This window comes from Asparagus officinalis, chromosome 4 (assembly GCF_001876935.1).
Source record: "Asparagus officinalis chromosome 4, Aspof.V1, whole genome shotgun sequence".
Classification (NCBI taxonomy): Eukaryota; Viridiplantae; Streptophyta; class Magnoliopsida; order Asparagales; family Asparagaceae; genus Asparagus; species Asparagus officinalis.
This window is the reverse complement of record NC_033797.1, coordinates 70,586,800-70,599,492: the sequence shown is the minus strand read 5'-3', so window position 1 is coordinate 70,599,492 and position 12,693 is coordinate 70,586,800.

Genomic DNA, 12,693 nt, shown 5'->3' with positions numbered 1-12,693 from the left:
GAGCTTTAGCCTTTGAGATCTGAAATTCCAGAGAGGAGCGGCGAAGCCCTGCCGGAGGAAGGAGTCGGGGTTTTCTAAGAGAGCGGCGAAGCCCTGCCGGATTGAGGAGTAAGGATTTCTTCATCAGCCCTTCATTCACCCCCCTTCTTTTCCCTTAGTGTTGCCCTTAGCGGTGATACAAAGGAGAGCTAGTGCCTCGTTTTAGCCGAGACATAAGCTTTACACCTCTGAGATCTCACGCGGATCGACGGGGTTCTGTTTCTATATCCCTTCGCGGATAGACGAAACTCTGCCGGATTATACCGGAAAAGAGATCTTGAAGAGTCGGCGGTCCACGGATATCAACATCCCCGTCACAGGCCAACAACCCACGCAAGCGAGACCGCACCAAACCGGGACCTCGTGTTTATTTTCGTTTAAGTTGTAATATCTTTTGTTTTCATTTTATTCTGTTGTAACGCTTGAAGTTGTAACAGATCTCAAAAAGAGAATATCAATGAAAACAGCGACTTTTACCGAAAACAAGCTGGCGACCACAGTGGGAGCCAACGATCTCGCCCCCGAGATCGTCGTGACGCAACCGGCCTTCAAGATCCGGGTGAATGAAGAGGTCGAATACGAGTTCGACCAGAAGAAGTTCGAAGAATACCTCTCCTCTTCCTCCTCCAGATCTGCCTCCCCGAACCGGCGCAAGAAGACATCCGCTTCCAAGAACGTTCGTGGGACTTCCAACTCAAAGAACCAAGAGCCCTCCGCTGCCTTTGCACCACGCAACGTCCCCATGTTGCTCAGCATGGTCAAGACAGCAAATCCAGCTCTCCCATCAACCTCAAAGGCGATGGATGATGCAACTCCGATTCTGTCCAAAAGGGCACTCCAAAGGCGTCGTCAACGCCTTGCTCAACAACTCGCCAAGGCCAGGGAGTCAAAAGATGGAGTGCGCTATGCAGAGGACTTGAAGTCAAGGCAGCGACAAGAGCAACGGCAAGCAATCAACCTCCCCTCCAAAACAGAAGCGAGTGAGTGGATCCGTGTCAAGAGGAACCGCTCCACGCTCGAGGAGCGAATCAAGAAGCGCCGTGCTTTACTTGCGCATGCCCGACTCCTCCTAAAGAAGGCGGAAGAAATGCAGCAAGAAACGGCGGTCAAAGCGCCGACCACAAGCAAACGGGTGTGGGTTCCCAAATCGAAACCAACACTTCCAGCAAAGAAGGGTGAAACCATCGCCCAAAGCTCCTCCAAATCAGGTCATGTTTCTACTATCCCGGCACCTTCAACGGCGCCAAGTAAGAAAGGGGATCATTCAAGATCCCAGGTTCCTTTGACAGGTCACCTCGGTCCCTTACCGGCGAATCGAGGTAGAGTACCCGTCAAAGAACGACTGGGACCATTGAAAGGTCCCCAAGTTTCAAATCAGACTGGGGGTCGATTTAATCCCCCCAATAAAGAAAACAAAGGGAAAGCCCCTATCACCGACCGCATCGGATTGCGAGTCGAATTAAAAGAGCCCGTTCAGTTCATACGCTCACAAAAGCGTAAGATTGAACGGGCCACTCTTGATAAAACTAACCAAGTGTTGCATTCCCAAGGGGAAGCACACTCATCTGAAGATGAGAGTGTTATACTAAGGGACACCCACCAACACTCTGTAGGGTGCTCCAGCTATCAAGCTGATGAGTTGTACTACAGAGCTGGGGGTGTGGGTAAATCTCGAAAGAGATATGTGCAGGATATGAAGTCCCAATGCCCGTGTGCAAGTATCATCAAGACGGTGCTGTCGGAATGCCGCTGCAACAGTCCCCCAAGAAGAATCTCGGTGTTCGAGAGACTCTCCAAGCCGAGGCATTTCCACAAGAAGAAATTGCTCCGCCAAAAAGACGAGTATTCAAGAGTGTCGGTCAACATGACCGGCCGAGGGGAATCAACACCACACTTCAGCATAGAACAGCTCGCTGAGGTATCCCGGTGTATAGCACGGATGCGGCCCGGAACCAGCGGCCGGAAGGGCTACCAAAGAGTACCAAAGGGCCTCTCTCTGGAAGAAGAAGAATCAGATGCTGATTCAGATACCTGCTCCGCCGTCGCATCAGATGACACGGCTTCAAGTGCGGGCCAGCCGTACGAATCACTCATGATCAGTGCCGAACAAATGAACAAAATGCTTGAAGACGCCCTAACTCGGCAGAAAGAAGCTTTCAAATTCGAGATGGAAATGACCCTACAGCGGATGAGGGAGATGCACGATCAGCAACTCGCAGCTTTGACAACTCATCAAGAGGAGCCCACTCGACCCAATCATCAGAACCAAGAAGAGAATGAACGGGAAGGGAATAATGTCATTATTCCTCCTGTCAACAACGACAACGGAAGTGGTCCGGTAGATGATAATGCCAAAGAAGACCACATTACCTCTCCCCAAAACCACTCGAAAATAGAAACGAGTGAAGACAAAAAGATGAAAGACTTGGAGAGCAAAATCAATGCATTGATGAATGCTCAAGAGGTAAAAAGGTCAGGTATACCGTGTCCATATCCGAGGGAGTGGGAATCCATTCCATATCCGGCAAAGTTTAATCTCATTAACTTTACGCCGTTTGATGGAAAGGGTTCCCCTACCCAACATTTAATCTACTTCAAGTCTCATTTAGGAATTATTTCCGGAAATGAGCCCCTCATGGTGCGGTCATTCGTCGGCACTCTTCGCGGAGCTGCCTTCGACTGGTACCGCCGTCTCAAGCCCGGAAGTATCAACGGCTGGGATGACATGGAGGACATGTTCTTGACCAATTTCTTTGATGATGACACCGAGGTTTCGATCGGCACGCTGTTCGATGAAAAACAGAAGAATGGCGAGACGGTTGAAAACTTCGTGAAGAGATTCCGGAACAAAGCTATGAATTGCAGGGACCCGGTCAGCGAGGAATTCATCCTCGAAACTTGCCACAACAATTTAACATTGGACATCCTTGAAGCCATGGGAACGGCACCGCCAACGACCTGGAAAGACTTGAAGGTGAGAGGGGAAAGAGCCGAGCGACTCCTCAAAAGGAAGAAGGCTGAAAGGGGCCAAATACCAAACAGTGTCCCACAACAGAAGAACTTTACCCCTAGGGGTAAGGGGAAAACACAAGCAAATGCTGTAGATGCGAATCAAGTGTTTGAGGTGCAAGCACAGCCGCAACAGCCACAGCAGCAACAGAGGGCGCCTCAACAATCGAGATGGCAACAACAGCCCCAAAGGCAAAAGGCCGCGGAGCCGAGGTTCCCAAAGACCTACTCGTTCAAGGAGGATGAAATCCCGGGTATCTTCAAATACCTCGTTCAGAACAACAAGATCAAGTTGCCACCGATTCAGGATCAAGAAGATGCCAAGAGGGTCAACGATCCGAAATACTGTGCATTCCACCGAGCGGTGCACCATCCCACCAAGGTATGCTACGCTCTCAAAGATAAGATTCAGGCCCTAATCGATGTTGGGGTTATCACCATGAAGCAGCCCAAAGAGAAGAAAGTGGGTGCAAACATGGTATCCATTAGTTTCGGGACTGTTCCCTCGAGTTGGTTCCAACACGAGCCGGTGATCAATGCAGCAGTGAAGACGGTGAATGATGATCCTCACCAACAGCGCCAGAAAGGGCTCGTGCCACACACAACCCCAAATGGTGAGATTCTGTGGGTTCATCCGGACTTGATCACAGATGAGCAATGGACCGGATCATCATCAAAAAGAAAGTCAAAAGGAAAAGGGAAATCTTGTTATGGAGCTTCTGCCATTCCAGGAGAAGAGGACGACAAAATCCCAACCTTTCCACTGTCTGAAGACGAACAGGAGGTCTTTGCAACCCGAAGCGGGAACGAGTATCACTACAAGTACCCAGACGCTTCCGAGCAATTGGGCACCAAAACCCCTCCTTCCAAAACGTTGGCAGAATTAGGAATCTCAGCAATTCCCCCAACACCCGCATTTGCGGAGAAAGTCCAGCAAAAGGAGAAGGGGAAAGAGCCTCCGCAGCAAGAAGCCCAGAACCCGAGGCAGTCTCGATTCAATCATCCGATTGGTAGAGACAAACCGGGAAATACGAGCTCACCGCCTCATTTCGACATCATGGCGCAGTTGGCCAACATCCCAGCTCGCATAACTCTATACGAGCTGTTGCGCCTTTCAAAGGACACAAGGAAAGCGCTGCAAGAAGCCTTAAGTGACTCTGAAGCTTTTCTGACTCGGATCAAGCCATCTCCAGAAGGACCAGAGCCGTCAGTTCAACAATGCAACCTGGCGGCGCAACACTTTCCCTGCATCTCCTTCACTAAAGAAGATATGCAGACGAAGAATTCAAAGCATGACCGACCTCTGTATTTCACCGGCCACATTGGCTCCAGCGTTGTCAACCGGATCCAAGTCGATCCGGGTTCCGCTGTCAGTATCATGCCATTCCGATTGATGCATAATCTCGGAATACCGGCAAGTAAGCTAGCATCCACAGGCACTACGATCTACGGATTCAACACCAGTGGGTCCAGACCCTTAGGAAAGATTCGGATAAAGTGCCAGATCGGGGATTTAAAGTCGGAAGTCACTTGTTACGTGATCGACGCGGAAACATCCTATAACTTACTGTTGGGTCGACCTTGGATCCACGGTAACCTTATAGTCCCGTCAACTCTGCATCAATGCTTCAAGTATGTGGACACAAATAATGAAGTCAAGACGGTGGTCGCGGATAAGCAACCGTTTAAGGGATTGGAGAACTATTTCACCGATTCCCTTCTATACGGCGCCGAATCCGATACTGAACCATCGGCCCAAGGAACGGACAGCGGAGATGAAGCTGATACCAAAGCTGGGTTTGATTATGATTGTGGTTTTGTACTTAATGACATTGTACCCATTATAATTAATCTTGACGATGAAGAATCATCGGAAAGTAGTTGTAACTGGCAGCTTGCCGAAGAACTATCAATAAACGATGATTTAGAGTACTCTATGTGTCTGGATAATATTACTAAAGAATTGTATGATAACCCTGAATTGTATATGCCACTTCAATCATTTTGCATGACGAAAAAGCAGGTACAAGATCTATGCTGAACGACGCTTGTCATCCCCGCAGGGACAAGGGGTGGAAAGGAAGTCGTCTACGGTAAAGGGAGAAAATCTCCGATACCCGACCACTTCTTGGAAGAGGAAGATGATGAAGATAAACCTGCTCCTCATCTATTTAGGTATGATGCGAAAGCGCGCGATCTAATGGAGAAGTATGGATATGACTTCACACTCGGAGAAGGTCTTTGCTTTGGTCGAGGTCCACGAGTTCCACCTCGAATGGCCTATGTACCAAAAGGAAAACCTGATGACTATTATCGCCATAAGAGAGGTCTAGGTTATATCTCCTCATCCGAAGACGAGTGTTGCTGGAAAATCATCGATCAAATTGCTAACAAAGCTAAAAATGGATACTCTTCTGATTCTTCAGCTTGGGATTCCGACACTAGTATCGGTGAAATGTTCAAAAAGTTGATGTCGAACATGGTTACGGTCGATCCTACCACAATAGAGGAGGACGATCAGATGCCGACTTGGGAAGATCCTTGGGTTCATCACCTAAACATGCAGTATGGTGATAGGTTCGAACAAAGAGAACCTCCTACCGAAGATCAAGTAGTTCAAGTGAATATGGGTAACGAAGGAAAATCCGAAGCCTATATTTATTAGCGACAGCCTCCCGCCGAGTGAGAAAGAAGAGTTAATCTCTCTTATCAGGGAGTACATTGATGTGTTTGTCTGGAATTATGAAGACATGCCAGGGCTCGATCCAAACGTAGCAGTGCATCGTCTCAATATTAAGACGGATGTCAAACCCGTCAAACAACAACAAAGACGGTTTCGTCCGCAAATGATGGAAGCAATCGAGGCCGAAGTTAAAAAGCTTATTGACTCGGGCTTCGTTAGGGAAGAGCGGTTATAATCAGATAAAGATGCATCCAGATGATGAAAAGCATACCGCGTTTAGAACACCCCTTGGTGTTTTTTGCTACACAGTTATGCCCTTCGGTTTGAAGAATGCAGGAGCCACATATCAGAGAGCCATGTCAAAGATTTTTCAAGAGCATCTCCGAAAGACTGTCGAATGTTACGTGGACGATCTAGTCGTAAAAAGTCGTGACAAGAATGATCACATCAAAGATTTAAAGACTATGTTCGATCTAATGCGGACTCATCAATTAAAGATGAATCCTACCAAGTCATTCCTCGGAATGTCCAGTGGCAAGTTTCTTGGATTCGTCGTCACCACCAAGGGTATTCACATCGATCCTGACAAAGTGAAGGCGATTAACGAATTGCAACCTCCGAGAAACCTTAAGGAGCTCAGAGGACTACAAGGACGGTTGGCTTATATCCGTCGGTTCATTTCGAATCTCTCGGGAAAATGCCAACCATTCTCCAAGCTCACGAAGAAGGGCGTGTCATTCGTATGGGACGACGCTTGTCAAAAGGCATTCGAAAGTATTAAAGAATATCTCTCAAAACCTCCCGTACTCGTCGCACCAAAATTGGGCAAACCGTTCTTGATTTATGTCAAGGCGACGAGCCACTCATTAAGTGCATTACTTGCACAAGATGATGATAACGGTCACGAGCAGGCGGTATATTATTTAAGCCGAACTATGGTAGGCGCTGAATCTCGATATCCTATGATTGAGAGAGAATGCCTCGCCTTGGTGTTCGCTATTCAGAAGATGCGGCATTATCTGGTTGGACAGACCATTTATGTTATCTCTAAGGTTAACCCAGTCCGAGTATTCATGACTCAACCAGCTTTCATGAATTGGCGATTAGCAAAATGGGCCTTACTCTTGTCCCAATACGACTTACATTTTAAACAACAGAAGTCAGTGAAAGGATAAGCCATCTGTGATCTCCTGGCAGCTAATCCAACTACGGATACCGCCGAGATATATGATGACCTACCTGATGAAACCCACGAAGTCAACGCAACTTCGCACCAGCAAGTATGGCGTTTATACTTCGATGGCGCTTCACGAGCAACTAATGTAGCAAGTGCTCCTGGAAGTTCTAAGATTTCTTCCGGAGTTGGAGTGGTCTTAGTTTCCCCGGGAAAACATGTGATGCCTCGAGCTTACTCGTTGACCGAACCGTGCTCAAATAACGTAGCCGAATATAACGCATTACTCATAGGACTCAGTTTCGCCAAAGAACTGGGGGTTGAGTATCTCGAAGCCTTCGGTGATTCTCAACTGATAGTTAAACAAGTTCAGGGAGAGTACGAGGTCCGAAGTCAGGATTTAATACCATACCATAAGATGGCAGTGGAGATGGCAGAATCATTTGAAGGATTCTTTATCGAACATATTCCACGGTTGCAGAATACCTATGCAGATGCGTTAGCGGCGTTAGCTGTATCCCTGGCGCAGCCTCCAGAAACGGAACAGTTCGTTACGGTGAGAACTCACCAGCTCTTCGTACCAATCTACGATGAAGATGACAAGGAAGAGGATATTAAAGAGGTAAATTCAACCCAAGTCGAGTTCGAACCCCGATATTGGCGTTTCCCCATCATCGATTACGTCCTCCATGGAATCTTACCAGAAGATGTGAAAGAAAGGGACTCAATTCAACGAAGAGCACCGAGATTCTACTACAACATGGAGAGTCGAACGTTATATCGCAGGGGGTATGATGATTTACTACTGCGGTGCTTATCGATTAAAGAAGCAGAAGAAGTCCTGAAAGAGGCGCACGAAGGAGAGTGTGGCGCGCACCAGCCCGGTCCTAAGCTTTATGACCGCATCAGAAGAATGGGATATTATTGGCCTACCATGATCAAAGATGCAGTCGCATATGCCCGAGAGTGTCACGCATGTCAAGTGCACGCGAATTATATGCACCAACCCCCAGAGCATTTGCATCCTTCGGCTACGTCATGGCCTTTTAAGACTTGGGGAATGGATATCGTTGGTCCCATAAATCCCCCGTCCGTTAAAGGTGATCGATTTATTCTCGCAATCACTGATTACTTCTCCAAATGGGCTGAAGCTATCCCACTCAGGGAAGTTAAGACAAGCAACGTGATTGCATTCATCAAAAACCACATTATTTACCGATATGGTGTCCCAAGACGGATTATACACGATAATGGTCCTCAATTCGTCAGCAATGCCTATATTAGATTTTGCGAGAAGTTCAGAATTCAGGACCTCTCGTCAACGGCATACAATCCCACAGCAAACGGATTGGCTGAAGCCTTCAACAAGACTATCATCAAACTTTTATCAAAACTCGTGAAGACTAACAAACGAGATTGGGATGACAAGCTTGGCGCGACGCTATGGGCCTATCGTACCACGGTGCGTACACCGACGGGAGCAACCCCGTATTCTTTGGTGTACGGATGTGAAGCAGTCCTTCCGTTGGAAATACAGATTCCGTCTCTTCGAATCGCTCTCGCAACCCAGATGACGACCGAAGAACAACATCAGAAACGTCTCGAGGAACTCGAGATGCTCGATGAAAAACGCTTAGAAGCTCAACAGCACATTGAGTTTTACCAAGCCAGAATCTCTAGAGCTTTCGACAAAAAGGTTCGACAACGGAGTTTTAAAGAAGGAGATTTGGTCTTAACCGAACGACGACCTATGATCCTTAACTCTAAGAAGAAAGGCAAATTTGAACCCAAATGGGAAGGGCCGTTCGTAGTAGAGACAGTCTATTCGAGTGGCGCGTATCGCCTTGTTACCAAAGAAGGCGATCGACTTATGATGCCAAACAACGGCAAATTCCTGAAGAAATACTATCCTTAGTATATTCAGGATAATCAATGTATCAGGAAGTTCCCAGAAGAATACTGCATGTGGTATTCTTAGGGATAACCCAGTTGCTATAATAAATAAAAATTCACAGTTGGACTCTGAATGTTTCAAAGTTAAAGCGTGTTTTATTATTGGTGAATGAGATTCGATCATCTTGACAGATCAACTTTTTCTCACAAAATCCCCCACTGATCAAATCAATTGACAGTGGGTCCACTAAACTTTTATCCGCCAATTCATGGCAACTCCCAAAACTTGACGTGTTAAGGCCTAATCACTTAACATCAAAATCCCCCATCGAGTGGCTAGTACAAACCAGTATTTCTACTGCTACCTGTATTCCGCTCTCTTTGCTTTCAGGTCAAACCTATAAAAGTTAGGGCCAAAGCCAATTTCTCCTCTCGATTCCTTTCATGAACGAGAGGTTCATTTTCAGTTCGAGCAATCAAACCTATAAAAGTTAGGATTGTCTTCAACCTCACTTAGTCAAACCTGCAGATAGTTAGGACTAAGATCGAATCATCTCTTTTGATAAACGAAAGATTTCCATCTTTTCCTTTTTAGCCAAACCTATAAAAGTTAAGGTTGAAATTGGAATTTTCCCTCAATAAATGAGGAACTCTTTTCTTAGATCAAACAACCAATCTTATAAAAGTTAGGATCGTTTGAATCTTTCCGATTCTCGGAGTGGAGATCCCACTCTTAGTTTCATCCTTCCGGATTCTGGGGGTGGAGATCCCACCTCGAGTTTCCTTTCCAACTGAAGACAGAATATAAAATTCTTCCTCTTCAGTGTTGAAAGATAGAATATAAAATTCTTCCTCTTTCGTTTTCGGGTTTGTCTTTACCCTGAGAAAAGACGTAATTCTCAAATCCGCGCACTTTATGCCCGGGGAATTTTATCTCGATTCCTAAATAGAGATAAGCCTACGCCTAACACGCGTTGCCGGTTTAGTCTTTCACCGAATGAAAAAGATACCAGAATATAAGTCTAGGGACTTTTATCCCGAATCCTAAGTAGGGATGAGTCAGCGTCTAACAAGCGTTGCCGGGTGCCATATTCCTGTAAGAAATGGCGAAGTCTATGTATTCAAAGTCATAGCACCAAGTCTAAATGAATTAATTCTCTTAGCGCAATGTTACATGTGAAAGGGGTTTTAATAATTCACATGCTAACCCGATTCAAACGGTAATCGGTAAAGGCACATCAAATCCGTTGAAGGCTGGGGGTTTGCCAAAAAATCTTAAGTCTACGTCTAACACACGTTGCCGGTTTAGTCTTTCACCGATTGAAAAAGACACCAGGGTCTAAGCCTGGGGAATTTACCTCGAAGCCTAAGAAGGGGTAAGTCAACTCCTAACACGCATTGCCGTTTAGTCTACTCCCATGAGAAAGACAAAGCCTATGTATTCAAAGTCATAGCACCAAGTCTAAGTGAATTAATTCTCTTAGCGCAACGTTATGTGCGGAACGGATTCAAAATAATCCGCACACTAGCCCGACTCAAACGGTAGTCGGTAAAGGCTCATCAAATCCGTTGATGGCTGGGGATTTGCCAAAAATCCTACGGGTATCATGTTTGATTATCCCAAATGGAGTAAGATCTCATAATAAAGGAGACATAACAAACAAAATAAAATGAAACTATATATGTCTTCTATTGATAAAATTTTTGAGTTTGCAGGTACAAAAGTCGTAGTTAATCTACATGAAGCTTATGTCTAAGAACTTGCTGCTCTAACTTTGATAATTCCACAGTATAAGCTTGCTCAAGTTCACTTCGTATCGTGATCTTCATGGAGTCTTCATCAGCAGCCAATACCTTCACGGCCTCCGCTTTCATCTTAGCCAACTGCTCCTTAGTAAGTGTCAGCTGTCCAGACGTCTCCTCTTGAGCGCGCTCTGCATGTACCCTCGTCATCTTCAAAGCAGCTTGAGCATCCTTAACTGCTTTTAACTCTTGCTCGAGTCGTGCTATAGTGGCATCACCTGACGCAAGAGAGGAATCAATATCATGAAGGGTTGTTGATCTGCCAGCATAAGCCGCTTCCAATTGGTGAACAAGCCCCTCTGCTTCCCAAATCTTAGAATCGGCAGATATTTGAGCTTCGCGCCATGCTTGTAACTTGGCTTCCATCTGAGCGTCTACATATGAAGAAACTCCGGCCGCCCGAAATCCCTTCAGCTTTTTAAGCTCGCACTCGAGGCAAACCAAGTCTGCAGTAATAATGTCCGCCAGGTCTGAATACCCTTGACTCCTTAGAAGAGTCACTTGGGTGTCGAGATATGACTTGAAGAGACTAATAGAAAGCCCGCTACGGAGCAGATTGTCAACCATCTCGTTCACGAACGAGAATAAAGAGCGAATTTCCATGCGAAGGAGCATTTTATCTGGATCGTTATTGGATAGTAGCGCCGTGACGAGATCGTAAAGCTGAGTTGAAAGTCCTAAAAAGAAGAATAACTATTTAGCAGTCTTAGTCCGAATAGTTTCAAGACAAATATCGAAACAGGGCTCACCAATGACTACTGAAGGTTCTCTAGTTTGACACTCTGCGTTCGACACCCCTTGCACCCTTGTATGAGTTGTCGAAGTTATTGCGGATATGATAGTCGCAGATGTACCAACTTTTTCGGTTGGTCTTGCGATTTGTTTAGCTGGATAGGTCCCCGCAGCTGTAGTAGTCATCTCAGTTGCCAGGGTCGTAGGCTGAGTTTATGCCACTAACGACTGAGTTTCCATGATAATTCCTGCCAACAGCAAGAAATCAAGACCCTCGAGAACGTCAGATATCCCAACAATAGTAGTTGTATCAGTCTTAACGACTGGTCCTACAAGAATGACTCCCTTAAGGCTAAGTAAAACCGATAAGGGAATGACCTTCACATAAGGACGAAATCCATACCTGCAGAGGAACCAGCCTCGACGATTGGTTCAACAAGCTCGGGGATTTGTTCAATAACCTCAATAACGGGTTCAACCGTTTCAAAGACCGGCTCAACGGCGTCGATGACCGGTTCGGCAGTTTCGACAACTGGTTCAATAGCGTCTCGGCGAGATTGTTCTGATAACATGTCGTCAAGTAGTCTGTCACCAGAGCCCGAGGGGTCTTGCAAAGGATCAGATGAAAGTGCACCGGTTGCATGATGAGAGGTTTCTTTATCACTCGGGCCTTTCATTGGAACATCTGAAGAAAATTCTAAGTATCAAGACATGGAAAGAGAGGTTGAAAATCAGCAATGAAATAAAGAAGTTCACCTCCGGGGATGACAGCATGCTCTTCAATCCCAACGCCAACAATCGCATCCTGTAGTTTTTCTAAAAGAGCCAGAAGCATGTAAGCAATTAGAGGGGGAACGAGCTCTGAGTCGTTTAATACCCGAGATTGCCATCTAAAAGGTGTACTACCAGTAATGGGAGTACCTGGGCTAGCAACCACCGTCGACGAATCAGTTCCAACACCCGTCAAAGCCAGGCCCACGGCCTCATCCGCTTGTGGCATAAGACATGACTCCCCAAAAAAGCCTAGATCGGGAGAGGGGGGTCGCAAATCATCGTGTCTTCGTTATGACCCCCTGGGACATAGAATTTACTAAGTTTGAGGCTTGGTAAAAATGAGAATGATTGAAATATTACCTTCTCCACCAACGGGTGCATCGCCGATCGCCTCCGTTTGAGAAGTCTGAAGTTTAGTGGGGCGCTTGATGGTCAACTTTAACCTTTTTGTGGGTCGGGTCTCTTGGAGAGCCACAGGTTTATCTTGTGTCGATATGGCAGGTGGCTCAACTTGCGGTCCCGCCTGAGCTATGGCCCGAGATCGGGCACGGGTAACGAGGCCACCTCCCTCTTCCTCCTCGGAATC